The sequence below is a fragment of the Tympanuchus pallidicinctus genome, unplaced genomic scaffold, assembly GCF_026119805.1.
Source record: "Tympanuchus pallidicinctus isolate F22 unplaced genomic scaffold, pur_lepc_1.0 scaffold5, whole genome shotgun sequence".
Lineage (NCBI taxonomy): Eukaryota > Metazoa > Chordata > Aves > Galliformes > Phasianidae > Tympanuchus > Tympanuchus pallidicinctus.
In genome coordinates, this window is record NW_026294769.1 from 18,781,455 (window position 1) to 18,798,467 (window position 17,013).

Genomic DNA, 17,013 nt, shown 5'->3' on the forward strand with positions numbered 1-17,013 from the left:
AACTTCTAAGAGGAATGCAGATGGAGCAACTCAGTTTGCCTGTAATTGCTTACATTTCCTCTGCTTTCATAGTGCGAGAATGCTAGATACATCCAGTATGGCTTAAAACATAAGCAATTAATATTTCACCTACACGTGCATATTGGGTCTTTGTAATATACCCAGATGTTCTTCAGAAGCACCAAAGTATTTCAGTAAGTTTTTCAGCAAGAACTGGAAAACAGCATCCCCTTGATGTTGCAACTACCAACTTAAGTACTTTTGGTGAGCATGCAATCATAGAAATGTTTGAGTTGGAAGAGACCATTAAAGGTCATCCAGTCCAACTCCCCTGCAATGAACAGGGACACCTACAACTACATCAGGTTGCTCAGAGCCTCATCCAGCCTGACCTTGAGTGTCTCCAGAGATGGGACATCCACAACCTTCTGGGCAATTTGTGCCAGTGCTTCTCTTCCCTTATTATAAGAATGTTTTTCCTTAAATTGAGTCTAAATTTCTCCTCTTTTAATTTGAAACCATTTCCCCTTGTCCTGTTACAGCAGACCTTCTAAAGTGTCTTTCTCCCTGTCTTTCTTACAGCCCCGTTTAGATACTGAAAGGCTGCTCTCAGGTCACACTGCAGCCTTCCCTTCTCCAGGCTGAACAGTCCCAGCTCTCTCAGCCTGTCCTTGTAGGAGAGGTGTTCCATCCTTTGGATCATTTTTATGGCCTTCCTGTGGACGTACTCCAACAGGTCCATGCCTCTCCTGTACTGAGGACTCCATATCTGGATGCAGTACTCCATGTGAGGGCTCACCATCACACAGTAGAGGCTCAGGATCACCTCCCTCACCCTGCTGGCCACGCTTCTTTCGACGCAGCCCAGGCTATGGTTGGCTTTCAGGGCTGCAAGGGCACACTTCTGGCTCATGTCCAGCTTGCCCTCCACCAGTTTCCCAAAATCTTTTTCAGCACTGCAGTTCTCAATCCTTTAATCTCCCAGCTTGTATTGGTAATGGGGGTTGCCACGACCCAGGTACAAGACCTTGCACTTGGCTTCATTGAACCTCATGAGGCTCACCCGGGCCCACTGCTGGAGCCTATCTAGGTCCCCCTGCACGGCATCCCATCCCTTAGGTGTGTTGTCTGCATCTCACAGCTTGGTGTCATCCACAAACTTGCTGAGGCTGCACGCAATCCCAGCATTCTGGCTCTGTAGAAAGGGTATTTTTACTTTGAGTGTGTTTCACAGCCTGGAGCTGCTGTGGTGTTTGTGTCAACTGCTGTGACAGCACAGCCTACATCACCTACAGCCTGGGACCTGCTGCAGGGCTGGTCCATGTCTCATCATTGTTTACAAAGACCACAGTAACCTAATTTTTTTTCAATCAGATCACTAATTTTAGATCAATCACTACTGCTGATGTTAGTATTTTTTCTAACAGAAAGAGACATTTCTTAAAAGGTCTATGGTGGCATCTTTAATGATGGCAGAACTGCTTAAGGAATGTGGTTATGCTTTGGTCATCATGCTATTTGTGTTCAAATTTGTCTATTCAAGCACAGATAAACAGTCTCTGGAAAGGTCAGAGAGAGGCCTGGTAGAACTAAAGGTAGAACTATTTGTTCTGTGCTACCCTGCAGAATTAATCAGTTTGAAGTGTTCTCAGAGATCCTTTGTGCCACTTTCAAGACTTGTGTATTGCTGGGCTACATATTCAACAGCCATGCTGCAAGAATTGGCTTTTCTGGAGGATGGGGCTTTCTCTTTTGATGTTTGTAGAAAAGCTGTCTTTTCAGATGAGATGAGATCTTCCCTGGTGGAAGACACATCTAGTCAGAGGAACTAGCAAGAAATCCATACCAACAAAAATACCAGTCATGATACTTAACATACAGTGAAGATTTGGAAGGGGAAAGGAAATAGGGAATGTGACATTACTTGAAGCTGATTATTAGGACCTTGAAGGTTAATTGTTTCAAAACCCTAAGAAAAGCATTGTCTCCTCTGCAACTGTGACTGGAGGTCATGATCTTATTCTTCTGGCATGTGTGTATTGTGTATTGCTTTTGTATTATGACACAATTATTCTGGTATTATTTGATACTGGAGAGGAATGGAGAGCTGCACTTGTACACAGTCCCAAAGGCCCCTCTCCTGCCATCACTCTCTATTTCATCAAGCAGCTTGTCCTGCAGTATTACTTACTTCTGTGAGGCTTTCCTCAGGTTTTGTCTTTTTGTTGTGTTTTTTTTTTTTTTTCTTTTTTGTTATTTTTGGCTTTTTTTTTTTTTTGAGAAAGTTTTGCTCTTGCTATCACTGAAAAGCAGGAGCTGAAAACCTATTTGTTTTGGTGGCAGATCGCATTTAGAGGGCATTTATTCCTTGAAGGCAAACACAAGTGCCCAACTTATGAGCTCATATCCACGGTGACTTCACAATGGACCGTGGCAGAGATGCTGAGTTGCTTATTCCAGACCACTCTAATTAAGCTCTCCATTAAAAGAAAGTAGTAAAAATAAGTTGTTTCTGTTTGTTTGTTTTGTCTCAGTTACTTCATGGGGATTGTTCTGTTATATAGAATAAAAGTGTGTCTTCACAGAAATACTCAGGTTAGTACTGCAAGATATCCCATCCCTGGAGGTGCTCAAGGCCAGGTTGGATGGGGCCCCGGGCAGCTGAGCTGGTGGGGGACAGCCCTGCCCATGATATTGGGTGGGCCTTGAGGTCCTTTCCAACCTAAGCCATTCTGTGATTCTATGATTCTATGACTCAGTGATTCTGTGAAACAGAAATAAATTATGTGCCTAAATCTGTACATCCTGATAAGTCCACTTCACATCAACTCTCTTGGTGGCACATCTTTGTTACAGCAGAGTATCAGAGGGCTGAGATGAGCTTAACTCTTGCTCCTTCCAGATTCTGTGGATCCAACAGGATGCTGAGGCTGCTTTTGTTCCTCAGGAAGGAGAACAGAGGTGCTTGCAGCCTGTACTTGCCCACCATGTACCCCTACACGGAGCTGCAGGCTCCTCTCCTAGGCCCCGGGACTGGGAGCTGCTGACGGATATATGTAATTACCAGCTCTGGCTGAATGAATCTTTCCCATAGAGTTTATGACTCATGAAGCTTTGCTGAAAAATTTATGGTCTGTTTTAGAGTTGTGACTCAAAGGAACTCTTGCTTGGGGGAGGTGAGATCCAATTCACTTCTGGTTGTTGCAGAAAAATGGGACATTTCTTACTGAGTCTGTCCCAAAAATTGGATTTTAAAGTGATAAGACAGGTGAGACAGAATTTCCTGTTTCTTCACAGAACAAAAGCCTATCTTATTCACAAGGCCTTCGTGTCTGTTTGCTCTAAGAAGGGCAGCTGATGATCATCAGCCTTTCTGTAATACCCATCATGTGACTTTTTTGCTTCTAGACCTTGTAGGCCTTAATTTAGATTGAAAAAAAAAAATTGTCAAGAGTTACCAAAAAAAAAGTCATGCTGAGATGTTACAGCTCATCAAATCAAAATGCAAGATAAAACGAATATATCTTTGTTCAGATAATGTGGCAGACAGTAAGGAAGGCATTTCTCATCTCATGTGAAATGCCTTTGTGAGAGCTGTGACTCTTACAAGACAGCAGCTTCTTTCTGGAGCAGGAGCATGGCTATAGCAATGGATGCTCTGTGAACTCAGGCAGACATCCAATGCCCACGGACTGAGCATGATTAAACAATGCTCATTTTTGAGCACATTCCTGGTTGTGGCAAAAGAAGATCAGTGACAGAAGTAGAGGAAATTTGCTGCAGCAGTTCACCAGACTGAATACTGGGGAAGTATTGAGATGCTCCTGTTAGCACTGTCCTGAGTGCGCACAAGGAGTTTGCTACAAAGCTGGAAGATGTGTGCACCAGGGTGCGTAGCTGGTGAGTAGTTTGCACTGCAGCGACTCCACATTTGTCCTCAGAACTACAGAATCACAAAGGTTGGAAAAGACCATCAGGATCATTTAGCCTCACCATGAACCCATCACCACCATGCCTATTAGCCATATCCTCTAGTGCCACACCTGTGTCATCTGCAAACCTCCAGGGATGGTGACTCATGTGGTTGTAAAGCTGACTTTGATATCATTACACTCAGTTCCTCTTTTCACGTTCATTAGCCACAGCAGTATCATTCATGTTTTAATTGGACTAAACACCTCTTTTTTTCTGTCCTTATTTCAATTGACTCAACAATGTGTTTCCTTTGATAAATATCCAGAGACGCTATAAATGAAGACGTTGGTAGGAATTAATTCTTTAGCTTGTGTGAGTGATGCTAAGCATCTGTGACATTCATTAACTTCAAGTTACATCCATCCCTTTATGGATGGGACTGCAGACTCCACCAGGCATCCTCTGCAGGAACCTACAGCTACTGTCTGGAAGCACTGAAAGTATTCTGAACATGTTGCTAGTTAATGCCTAGAACTGCAAGAGGGGCAAGAGCTGCTTGTGCTGTGCCAAACCACACACTGGTGCATATGCTGGGAATTCCATGAGGACACCCAGGACAGCCAGCTACTCTGAGCTCCATCACAGAGATCCTGGTGAGAACAGGTGAGCACTGGTGCCAGCAGCAGGGTAAATGGCACCCTTAGAGGGCCCACATAAAGAGATTTTTGCCTGGGGACACCTGGTTATGCTGAAAGAAGCCCCAGGTCTGAGAGGTGTCGGGATATTCGTTGCCCACTTTGGGAGTCAGCAGGGGGACATTAGGTGTGCATGAAACTGGTGAAAAGTGGGCATCTACGATCTTTGAGGAGCTTTGACTAGATTGGGGTCTCAATGCCATCAGAGGACATACCAAATCTGCACTCTGGGTGCAACCATCCTCTCCTCTCCTCTTTTCATTCAGCCTGTCCATTATGAATAACCAACCAGGATCACACAAGTAACTCACTGTAACTAGTTTCACAACAGTTTCTGAGATCTTTGTGAAAGATTTCCACTTTACTCCACTTACTACCTTATATTGTGTCTGCATTCATGACAGCACGTAATTCTGAAAAGTAATGTCCTTTCTCTTTGTTTCCTCTGCAACTTCTTTATCACTGTAACAACGTTCTTGAGGAATTCAGGATTGCTAAAGTTAATTTCAGGGATGCTTTCTCCTTAGAGGATGATATCAAGATAATATAATTGGTAACCTGTGTGTGTTTTCTAGTGACCTACTACAAGTAGATTAGTAGTTGGTAGAAGAAATTTTTATAGTGACAGGAATAAACCAAATATTTGTTTTGGATTGGAAGGCAGTCTGCTGGAATACCATTTAGATGTGAGTGGTTTTACTTGCTAACTGGTGACATATAACATTTGGCAATGTGAACACATAGGGAGAAAAATATGGCAAAGCTATGGAGTTACATTAAGTTACCAGAGTCTGTGGGAGGACCAGATGCCAGATACAAAGTATCACAAAATATCTGTCATTATGTCTGATTTTACAAATTGTATAATGAAGGGGTCAGGAATATAACCCTGTTCTGAATTTCAGCATTGCTGAGGAACAGAGAGTGCTACTTGAACCCAGCAACCTGACTTCAAGGACTAGCTAGCCTGCAAAGCAAGAACAGTTCCTGGATTCCTGTTATGGCTGCATCTTAAACCCCAGCCTCAAATGTCCTGAACACCACAAGTGTCAGAAACGGAGCCTTAAAAACCAGGTCGTTCTCTGCTAACATTTAGAGACCACTGCACATCACTGTTCGAGAACCGAGGGCAGGGAAAGGTGCATGCTGAATTAATGGAGTTGACCAGAAATGAGGCATAGAGAAATCTTATGAAAGCGAGGGAGAAAAGCATGTCAGACTGGTTAGATCCCAAAGAAACCACTGCTGGCTCTCACAGTTTTAAACAGGAGATTTTCTGCTTGGCTACAGGTGGGTTTCCGTTAACATAGATTGTTGTTGGATAGATTCAGGTGGAAAATGGTACCAAGGGAAGAAGTTCTAGGAAACGTACATCAAATTCTGCCCCTACATATCTTTAAGCATCCTTTTTTCTTTAAAGAAGATGTTGTCAAGGAGTGTGCTACTGCAGCAACATCCTGCAGTACCTTATTTGCTTCCTTCTGAATCAAAATATTATGGAGCTGTTACTGCATAGCCCTGCCGTAATTTTGGAAATTTAATCCTCAGCATTTGAGGAATCACACTCCTCCCTGCCACATAAACTTTCTAAGCAGATTCTCTGCCAAGTTTTAGAGTGTTCCAATTTCAAGTTATTTTGATCTCACCTCCAATATGCTTTTTTAATGTATCTTATCATTAGAGATTCCTTATTGTGCAGTTGCAGAGCTCCCACGCTTAATGCAGATGGAGCAGAGTTTAGCTGGGCTGCTCCAATAGCTCAGCTGGAGGAGGGATGTGGTTATTTGTTTAAAAAAAGCTCTGTTTCCCAAACCATATGCTGCTGTGACTGTCTCCAGAAATGGAAGTGCTTGCAGAGCAGTGCTCCTGATGCAGCATGGTGTGGTACCTGGTACCTGGAGCACACAGGTCCTGGTGAAGCTCAGGTGAGGAGTGCAGGCAGGCAGGAGTGAAAACACGATGAAAACATTCCAGACAAGAGCCTTGCAGGCACTGAAAGCTGAGGGCTTCATTTCTCCACCTTGGAAGCATTTAGGTTTGATGCTCCAGAGTGCTGACCGCAGCTGGCCATGGCAAGGTGAGCAGTATATTCTCAGCCCAACACTGAGAGGCTGAAGTGGTCACTCACAGCAGGACCTCAGTATCTCCACCACACCATGTACTACTGAGGAAAAACTATTTGCATCTCCCCAGAAATCTAGGCATTGCACCCTGTGAAGCAAGCAGCTGCAGGAGCATCCAAGCAATCACACCAAGTAACATCCAGGAAAGGTTTCAGAGAAGTTTTAACAAGCACTTTGATTTACCCACCATCTTGACACACAGAAAGACTTTGCTCCTGTCAAAACTCTCCTGTGACACTGGGGAGGCAAGCAAAACATTTTATTAGGAGAGTTTTTCTCTCCAGGGGCTGCTGGTCCATACTTCACAATCTTGGGTAGTGTTCCCTTTCTCCCACCCTATCCTCCCTGAGATTTCAAGCCCTTCTCCTGCTGGGACAGTTAGGCAAATAAACAACATGCAGCTATTTTATGACTTCCCTCAGTTTTCACAGTGAGACATTCCTATGCAGCAGTACAGCACAGCATCATCTGTGTGCACTGCTGGTTGGAGTGCTCTAGTGCTCGCAGCTCAGCATTGCACATTCCCTAACGTGGGCTGACTTAGATATGAAATTCTCCGGCTTTTGTTTGCTTGATTACTGGATTTAAAAATCCCTTACTTAAAGTACTTCCTTTGCTTATGAAAACTAGTAGTAACAGGTGATGCTTGATGCTGTTTAGTTGAATCAACCCATTCACTCCTCACTGCAAGCAGCACAAGTTTCAGTCCTCTTTATTATGCACAGAGTGTTCCCACCACAACCAAGCAAGGTCTGCTTCACCCACACTGCCTACTCTCTGCATTACCCTATGCCTCCCAGCAGCTCTCCATTACACCTGATACAATGGATGTCTGGTATCAGATGCTTGCTTGCACAAGTGGCCAGCAGCAAGCAGAGCTGAACTACTGCCAAGCGTGTGGGCTGTGACCATGCTTAAACATCTGAAACCTCCCCTCCTGGCAGCAGCACAGAGCAGGTGTGGTTCATTTTTCTCGTACAAAACCATCTGTGAGGTCAGAGAAGGACAGGCCTGGGGAGACCCTGGCAGCTTGCAGGCAGTTTTTCCTAATGGTGGACAGCAACAAGCAGTGAGAGGGGCTGCCTAGGAAGGTTCAGCTCCCCCCCAAACAAAGAGCCTTGGAACAATATCTATCAAAGAAAGATAGTGAGGCCCTGAAGTACACCAAAAGATGGACAGTGATGCTGCAAGGGGTCTGTAGGCACAAGTCTTAGGGTGTGTGGTTGATGGAACTGGGTCTAGCAAAAAAGAAGCTCAGGGAAGACCCTATCACTCTCAACCATGATCTGAAAGGAGGTTGTGGTGAGGTGTGGGGGGGGTCTGCCTCTTCTCTCAGGTAACAGAGATAGGATGAGAAGGAATGGCCACAGGTTTCACCACGAGAGATTCAGGTTGGATATAAGGAAGAATTTCTTCTCAGAAAGAGCAGTGAGGCAGTGGCAAAGGCTGCCCAGGGAGGTGGTGGGGTCACTGTCCCTGGAGGTGTGGCTGAGAAACATGGTCAGTGGGCATGGTGGCAGCCTGACATCAAGAGTGGCCTTGCCTTGGGACAGGGAATGAATCTCTTGAGGTCTCTTCCAGCTCTATTTTTCTGTGAACACTTCTAGGCTTCTCCTCTGCATCTCTATTCTTAACCTGATGCCCCCAGCCCACATTGGGTAGCAGTCACTGGCAGGTGCCATCCTAGGGCTGAAGGGTGAGGGGGTAGTCCTGCCTGTTCTTAGAGTTCCCATAGCTTTGAAAAGTGCATGAATCTACTGAGCAGAAGGTTCAATATTTTGTAATTGTTCTATTATTTTATCATTTAACATTTTTCCTGCTGTTTAAAGACTAACATGTTCAAGGTTCAGCTCTGAAAAGACATTTTGAAAAAAAAAAAAAGAAAAAAAAAAAAGAAAAAGCACAAGCTTTCCCTTCCTCTCACTGCTACAGATTTATTGGATGCCTTTGGATAACCATTTTCCTTGTTTCTGTCTAAGTACTGTCAGCTTTCAAATGCTTGAGAGAATTTTGAGGCTGCTGAGGGTTTCTTGTGAAATGGGCCCATACACCACAATTTTCACATCAAATGGATGTTATAACTGGTAGTTTTTTTTCCACCAGAAGTTTGCTGGGACAGCTTTGAAAAAAAAAAAAAAAAAAAAAGTCCTGTCAGAAAGCTATTGGGGATTGTCTTCAAGAAGGAGATATGCAACATAACGTTAACTTCAACTTCTGTAGGGTTTTAGTATCTCTTTCTGGCAGGGAGTGGCTCTCTGATCCTGGGTCTCAGCTGGGACAGGATCTCTATATTTAGGTGATGCTAAATTCTAGTTCCTTCTTTGTCCCTCTTATTCCTCTCTTTCAGGGGAAAAAGCTGGCAAAGACATATCCACACTATAGTTGTAGTGCCCATGGGTCTCCCTCACTCTCCTTGTACAGTTCTGTAACCCCATCACTTATCTATAAATCACAACTTGCCTTCCTGACAGCTGTGTTTCCAGCCCATAATCAGATTAAATGGTTGCACAGCAAGCATGAATCAGGGTTTGGCTCACAAGAGCACACTGATGTAAGAAGCTGCCCATGAATCTCCTGGAGTGCTCGCAGCCCCCCTGAGGTGCCATCACTGGGGCATCAGAAAAGCTCTGCCAAGCTCCCAGCCCAGTGAGCATGCTGATTTCATGGGATATATGTTCACCCTCCTGCCTACTGGATTTGTGTCATTTATGTCCTGCATGCTTAGATAAGAATATCAACTGTATAACAAAAGGTTGTACAACTCTGTATTGCCACTACGGGTATTTTGGGGGTCCTTTCCTACTAATTTTGTTGTTGCTGGCATCAATTTAAAGCATGAGAATTTTTTGAGAATCATAGAATAGCCTGGGTTAGAAGGGACCTCAAAGATCATCTAGTTCCAACCCTGTGCTATGGGTAGGGTAGCCAAGCACTAAATCAGGCACTAGTTCAGGGTGCCCAGGGCCCCATCCTACCTGGAGGTGTTCAAACCTCCAGGAATGGAGCAGTCTCCATGGGTGGGCCTCAGTCTGCTGTGTCTTGTGACTGATGGTTCCTTAGCTTACAGGTAACTTGGGAGCCCCTAGCCCAATAGCCAGCATTGGCTTTTGACATATCAGGCCTTTAAAAGCAAGTCTTCCCATGCTGTGCATGATTCCAAGCTTGGAGGCTGCTCAGCCTCCTGATAAAGGACATTATACTCCCGGATCTCCCAGCTCCCAACCTTTCCTTCAGCACTAGGTACTCAGCAAAACAGCAAGTTACATTCTAGCAAAATGCTAACAACTCAGAGGGAACATTCTGAACATGATCAGAAATGAAATTACACACCAAGCAGAAGAAAGCTCTGCAAAAATAAATTTCCTTTGAGTTCTTGGCTCTGCAAATACATTTCTGCCAAGGAATGGCTGGCCTCCATGGCCTCAGAATGGAAATGTGCAGGGAAACCTAAGGCAGTGCACGCAGTGGGTAGAGGCACCACAGGCATCTTCTGGATGAGCAGGCTCCTCCCACATCTACAGGACATCCATCCATCCAATGTCCTCAGTAACACCTGTAGTGTCTCTGCAGCCACAGTGACTAACTCCTGAACCACTGCAAACCAACCACTAATCATTTGGGTTGGTGATTATCCCATCTACTTGCTAAGGTCTGTACTTCTGTCAAGGGCAGAAACAAGGCTCGCAATGAGAATACTCCCTAACCAGGCAATTTCAAACTCTGCACCATCTGAACCCAAATGTAATCTCTTCAAATGTTCAATTTTGGATTTGATATACTAGACAGAAAACCAGACCCAGGTCTTCAAGGTGAGGCACTGATTAAATCTCTCATTTTACAGTCTACACTGATTTTATCTCCTAAATATTTGGTTCTGTCCCCTAGCCACAAACTTCCTTGCTCTTCATTTTGGAAGTGATGAGAACAGCTCTGTCTAGCAACACTGTATCTTCTGCATAGATCATACCCTGTGCTTGTGCTAGCAGTCATTCCTTCCTTGACAGAGGAAATTAAAGAAATCAATTTTTATCATCTCTGTGATTAAAGAAATTCAATACCTTCCTTGCCTACGCAAGCAAAGAGTTTCTTTTTAATCATAGCACTAAATGCAAACAAGCCCACTTCCAGACCTCTTATCACAGATTCCTAACACTCCCCACATTCATCATATTGACTAAATGATGAAATAATGTATGAAAAATGCCTCCAAGCAATGAATGGCATCTTGATTATAGGAACACACAGCATTTCAGACTGGGGAAATCTGAGGAAACTTGCTGAAGTGAGCTGCAAAGCAGCTGCCATAGGAACTCACAGACCACTGGTATGAAGGAGATGGCTTTTTCCACAAGGCTGTTGTGAGAGAGCTGTTATAATGTGTCACTGTGGGTACAGTCCTTGCCACCGGGCTGCAAATCTGCTTCTGGCTGTCAGTCACACAGTTGTTATGCTTTTATTACCACCTTTTAATGGCAGCACCCTTAGTAAAAGCCTAACTTGTCTCCTATTTCCACACCCTCTGGGAAAAGAGGTGAGGAAACGGCAGCCTCATGTGAAACCTTCCTGGCTCAAACCTCAGCAGCAAGAGTAGGAGCTGGGACATCTAGCTTTTGTTTGTATTATGAGGCTGTAGCCTGCAGTCAAGCCAAGGAAGCACTTGCAGAAAGATGCTGACACATGGGCTGTACCTGCCCAGCTTAGTGCCAAACTGCAGCCAGGCAAGACCTATTAGCAATGACAGCAAATTGCAGGGTCAGAGTGGTACTGAACCCAATCAAAAAGCAAAATAACATCCATGCTGTGTCTAGAGTGGCTGCATACCTGCTGCTGGGTTTTGCCAATGAGGAAGCACAGCTCCTCCGTGGTTGTGTCCCACATGTGTACACACAACTGCCTGCAATAACACAGGTATTTCATAAGTCATTCAGTTGAGATTCTATGCACTTCCTGAGGAGAAAAGAACTAATAATAACTACAACTGTGGCAGATTCCCTGCTCATGTGTGGGTTTTATTTTTGCATCCCTAGAAAAATCTCCTCATATGTTAGTTCTTTTCTTAAACTAGCTATGGCACCACAGTTTCTTAAACTAGCTAGTTTAAGTTTATAGTATAGCTAGTTTCTTAAACTAGCTACAGGCACCACAGCTTTCTTACACAAAGATAACTGCCTCACCACCTTCTGCCACCCAGATTTCACATGAAAATAGTCCTCTGGCCCCAGCTTGAGTTACTTGAGTGAATCACAGTATCACAGAACGGTTTGAGCAGGAAAGGACCTCAAAGCCCACCCAGCCCCACCCTGTGCCATGGGCAGGGCTGCCCCCCAACAGCTCAGCTGCCCAGGTCCCCATCCAACCTGGCCTTGAGCCCCTCCAGGGATGGGGCTCCACAGCTTCTCAGGGCAACTGTGCCAGCGCCTCACTGCACTCTGAGTAAAGAATTTCTGCCTGACATTTCACCTAAATCTCCCCTCTTTAGTTTAAAGCAGTCCTCCCATGTCCCATCGCTATCAGAGTACAGATCTGAGTTATTAGAGTTATTCATTTAGAGACTACCACTTTATATTTTAGTACTTCAGCAAAGGAATTATTTAACTGGTCACAATACATGTATGTACTATATTGATACTGCTCTACATCAACCCTTCTGCCTCAGTATACTCAAAACATTCAATTTCCCAAACTACTGATGTGCCGTATATGAGCAAGGAGTAACATCATGAGCAGACTACTCTGCTGATAGAAAAGAATGTCTTGATTTCCCAGGCTGGTGTAATTCTGGCACTTTGCAAGACCATTTCCAATTGCAGTGCAAGACAGAAGGACAAGGGGAAACGGCTGGAAACTGCAGCATAGGAAGTTCCGCACAAATGTGCGCAGGAACTTCTTTACAGTGAGGTGACGGAGCACTGGAACAGGCTGCCCAGGGAGGTGGTGGAGTCTCCTTCTCTGGAGATGTTCAAGACCTGCCTGGATGCCTACCTGTGCGACCTGCTGTAGGGAACCTGCTTTGGCAGGGGGGTTGGACTCGATGATCTCTGGAGGTCCCTTCCAACCCCTACAATTCTGTGATTCTGTGAAAAGGGGTCTGCTGGTATTTCTATTACTGACACACACTGCTGGAAATTGCATGTTTCCCCAGACTCAGAGTGCCACTGCATGAGGATGAGATCATACCAGCTTAGGCTCTTTCATGACAGCTTTTAGACTGAATACTCTCAGCTCCTCCCTTACAGACTGTGAGAATCCAAGAGCTTTTGACATTGTTCTGGTTGGAATAGAAACTCTTCCTTGCTGAAAATTAATTATTGAGGGTTCTGCTGTTTTATAATATATTTATGTACTCCTGGGGACCTCTCCCTTTTAAAGCACAGGAAACACCACCTTAAATACAGCTCAGGCAAGAGCAGGAACCAGCTCTGCTTTGTGGTGCCTTTCCTCCAGGTACAGCAGGACAGAATGCTATCCACAGATGGTGCTTGACTTTGACTGAAAGTAAGATGGAGGTGAAAGAACTGGAGAGCATAGGCTAGAAGCTCAGCATATTGCTATTCTATTGGCTCTCTGGAAAAATAACAACAATTAAGAAAGTGAACCCAACAAATCCACTGGGCTGGGTTAGCCATTCAATTGCTGTTATGCTGTGAACATATTTTGTGGTCCTCCTACATTGAGTTATTCTCTTCTTACACATAACTTTGACCACTAAGGAAAAAAGGCCTGGCAACATCCAGTCTGGCAATTCATTCCACAAGTTGCTGCAGCTTCTAAAACACAATTTACTCAGTGGCTTAATTGCAGGCTTACTGACTGCCACAAAAGGTTGGTTTTGGCCTCAGAAAGGGAAATAACCTTACCCAGGTGTACTTACAGAGCTAGGCCTGCCTCACAGCAGTGATGGCTGCTAACATAACTGCTGAAGTCAGTGGGGTCTCCTTAAAATCTTAGCGCTGCTTGCCTTTTGTTGATCAATCACAAAGTCACAGAGCCAGTATGGGGATAAGTAGGCAATTTGGGAAGAGGCATTTGGGTGACTTGGTATTATGTATCCTCCCAGCCACATGGATTCAGAAAAGCAGAGTCAGAACATCAGATGAGGCACTCAGAGGGCAAATCTCAATAAACATCAAGAAACAAAGAGAAAAGCCTTACAGAGGTTTTTGTCTCTTAAAACCTTGTGTGAGGAAACATCAGGCATTTTCCTCCCACCTTCACCTTTTCTCCTGCCCTCAATGACACCCTCCTCACACTGCAACACTCTGCTTCACTTGCTCAGCTTTCAATTGCGAGTTTGAAGGACAACATTTTAGGTAGAAATAACATTAAAAAACATTAAACAAAATACATAATGTATATGCTATTGTGGCAATGGGACAGATCAATACAATGGGAAAAGTGTTACGACAAAGGCGTGATATATAGAGAGGTGCTATAAAGGAAGAGAAGAAGATTACTCACCCGTATCATGTTCCAGGCTCACTGGAGAAAGCTTCACCAAGGAGATATCTCCAGAAAGAGATCCTTCCCCAGCAGCAGTCAGCCCTTAAATGAGGTCTAAGAGAGGTGCAGCCAGGCTCCATCCCTTCCAGTCACACAGCTGAATTGCCTTCACCTGTGCTCCCAGGGCTGACTGGGTCCTTTCCCCAGGTGCTCAATCAGTGGCTCAGGCCGTGACTCAATAGTTACCATACAATTATTAATTTATATAATATGTAATAAATACATATCTAATTATTATATACCAGGGTACTACTATCTAGGGTATTACTACTAGCTCAAGAGCACACCCAGGCTTGGTTTATGGATGACCACCTACATCTGAAGGTATTTTAGATGTTTGCTCATCCATTCCACCTGCAAGTCCTATGTGGGGACACATATTACACGGCTTCCCCCTGTCTTTCCAGTACAGGCGTATCTGGTCACAACTGGAAATCCCAACATGTATTGTCTGACCTGCATCTTTCTCTGGCTTCTTCTAAGTTTTAAATTGCTTCCCCAGATTTGCCAGTGAGATCCAGACCAGATTGAAAGCAATTTAAAATTTGGCCGATTAAGCGAGGCTCAGCGGTGCTGGCACTGCACTGGATATGTCACCAGCTGTCTTTCTTCTTTGCTCTGCTTTGCTCCAAAAGACAAGTGACTTCAAACAGAAACATTTTCCACGTTTCTCAGGTGTTTTTGAGCAACCTAGTTTCTCTGAGCCACTGTCTGGAGCTTAGTTTGGCAGCTTCCCCCAAGGGCAGAGAGAAGTAGGAGGAACACAAGTACTACCGCAGCCCCTTTCACTTCTCCCATATGAAATGCTTGCTGCCAGGTACAGCCTCACTTCTTCTTCTGCAGCACTCCTTTGATGTAGCCCATGGACATCTCAGACATCCCATTTGTGAGGGAGAACCCTGCAGCCCCAGGCAAACCCCTACAGCCAGACCTAGCGTTGGTGGCTGTGGCCACTCATGATTTGATTCCCCATGGATTGGACAGTGCTCTCAGACTCAGGGTTTGAATTTTTAGTGGTCTTGTGTGAAGCCAGCAGTTGGACTCAAGGACCCTATGCCCCATCCCTACAGGCACCCAAGGCCAGGTGGGATGGAACCCTGGGCAGCCTGAGCTGGTGGGGGCAGCCCTACCTACAGCAGGAGGTGGGGGCTGGGCGGGCTTTGAGGTCCCTTTCAATCCAAACTATTCTGTGATTCTACGATCTTAATGGCCCTTTCCAGCTTAGGATACGTGTGATGCTATGGCTCTATGTAAAGCAGGCAGCTTGGGGCAGTAACCAAAGCTGCAGTGGAGGCAGGTCTCCATAGGGAAGAGAAAGATGCAAAAACTGCTCTCAGTCAGTTTGATCCATATGGTGCAAAGCCTTGCAAAAAGGCAACAGACTTCATGTGTCCCAGTTTTGACATCACCATCCTGTTTCCTGCCTATATTTCAGTGTGCTAATTGCTTGGAAAGGGGTGCTGGGAGGGGGGAAAGGATCTTACGCTCAGATCTTCATGTAGGTGCTGTTGCTAAGAAGCAGGATAAAAAATAAATTAACCTTTTTTTCTTTTCTGGAGGAGAAGTTGTAGGGAAGGACAGGGCAGAGCAACCCTTTCAGCTTCATGTGAGGAAGATGCTATTGCACACAAGAGATGTTGGAGTGAAACAAGACCCCAGCCTTCTTGCAGACAACAGCTGCCCCTCACTGTTCTGCACTGGATGGCACTGCAGTATGGAAGAAAGCACCAGACTCAGCAACAAGGAGGGGTGATTAGCCTGCATGTAGACTGGCTGCACAGGGTGAAGCCAAAGTGGGTGTCCTTCATGTGCATCTGCTTGGCAGGGGTCCCAGACCAGTGGCTGCAAAAGCCTGCTGAGAGCTCCCTTCTCTGGGACTCACATGCCCGCATCATTGCTAGCACCTGGGCTCCTCCATCCCTGCAGCACTCTCTGTGCTGTGACCTGTGTTTCCCTGCCTGTCTTCACAGCTGGGTGGGCAATATTCTTTTTCCCCCTTGCTACCCCCTAGAGCTGTTTCACTGACTGCCAAGCTCTCTGTGCACAGAGCCCTAAGTAGGGCATGCTGGTGCATCTCCCACAGCTGCTATTTTATCATTGTCTGGAAGACACTATTTTGCTGTCACCAATGTCTTGCTTGTTCGGCAATGCCAAAGCCTGTACCAAGGTTGTCAGATCAGTCAGACATGTACTGTCCTGTGCTGGAACACAGAGTCTGCCTGTGGGGATAAGCTAGTTTGCTGCTGAATTTCCTTCTGGCCCACTTATGTCATTTTCTGTCCATCATGACTATTATCTCTGAGCTGCCTCTGTATGAAATACTAACACCTGTTAATTCCTGCACTTCAGACCCAGCTGTATTTTTACTGACTTTGAGAAGCTAACTCCATGTTCCTCCACTATTTGGGAGAGTCTCTCCCTAGACTAAAAATGTTGGGGGGAGGGAGCATCTATGCAGGGGTTAAAGTGATCAGAAAAAGAAAACTCAGGAGATGAAAGCAGGAAAAATAACTTGCAGGAAATGCCACATTTTGATGAAACTCGTGTTGCTATTTTTATTCTTGTGTTGTTAGGATCTCTCTGAAGTAGCTCTCTCAGCAAAGAAGCCCAGAATGAAAGATAGACTGATTAACAAAGCTGTCTGCTGAAGAAACACTGATGCAGTGGGTGGTGATCTTATCCTGAGCCAGCAAAGTATTTGTGCAGCAATGCAGCAGGAGGGGAACAAACTCCTAGCCATGTGCCAACAATAGTAAGCTTCAGGGTCATTCAACAAGTGA

General features: G+C 45.0%; 1 long non-coding RNA gene across 1 annotated transcript; it reads right to left on the reverse strand.

Moving 5' to 3' along the window:
- Positions 1–5,305: 5,305 nt before the first annotated feature.
- Positions 5,306–13,292, reverse strand: LOC128091104 (uncharacterized). Its single transcript, XR_008211241.1, has 3 exons — positions 13,118–13,292; positions 11,555–11,627; positions 5,306–6,970 (listed from the first exon to the last, which is right to left on the reverse strand). It is a non-coding gene; the product is annotated as an uncharacterized LOC128091104 (long non-coding RNA).
- Positions 13,293–17,013: the final 3,721 nt, after the last annotated feature.